The sequence below is a fragment of the Octopus bimaculoides genome, chromosome 2 (genome assembly GCF_001194135.2).
Source record: "Octopus bimaculoides isolate UCB-OBI-ISO-001 chromosome 2, ASM119413v2, whole genome shotgun sequence".
Lineage (NCBI taxonomy): Eukaryota > Metazoa > Mollusca > Cephalopoda > Octopoda > Octopodidae > Octopus > Octopus bimaculoides.
This window is the reverse complement of record NC_068982.1, coordinates 106,372,538-106,373,169: the sequence shown is the minus strand read 5'-3', so window position 1 is coordinate 106,373,169 and position 632 is coordinate 106,372,538.

The window sequence follows — 632 nt, the reverse complement described above, 5'->3', positions numbered from 1 at the left end:
AAAAGTAAAAATAATACAGTATAAATAAATAAGGCAAAAATAATAACAAAAATAATAATACTGAAAACAAAACAATAAAAGGATATTGAGAGTGAAAACGGTAACAACTTGAGATCGAAACATGACTCTTCGCACATAAACTATGCCAACAGTAACAATAAACTTGCTTCGGTATTTAGAGAAAAATAAAATAAAATAAACGGAACAGTCCATCCACATAAAGTAAATTCATTTTGGAGAATCTTTCTAAAGGAAAAGAGAAACAAGAACAAAAAAAAAAGAAAAGAAAACAAATTGGCTTGAGATTTTATAGAAGGCGGGGAAGATAATATATTTATTTAAATCTTTGAAATAAATGGTGGTAAACATCATATATGTGTGTGTGTGTGTGTTTGTATGTATGTGCGTGTGTATGTATGTATGAATGTATGTATGCATGTGCTTGTTTGTATGTATGTATGTATGTATGTATGCATGTCTATGTATGTATATATGTATGTATATATGTATGTGTATATGTGCATGTATATATATGTTTTTACATACAAACATGCATATATATATACACATACATATGTACATATATATATACATATATATTTATATATAAATATATATATATATGTATGTGT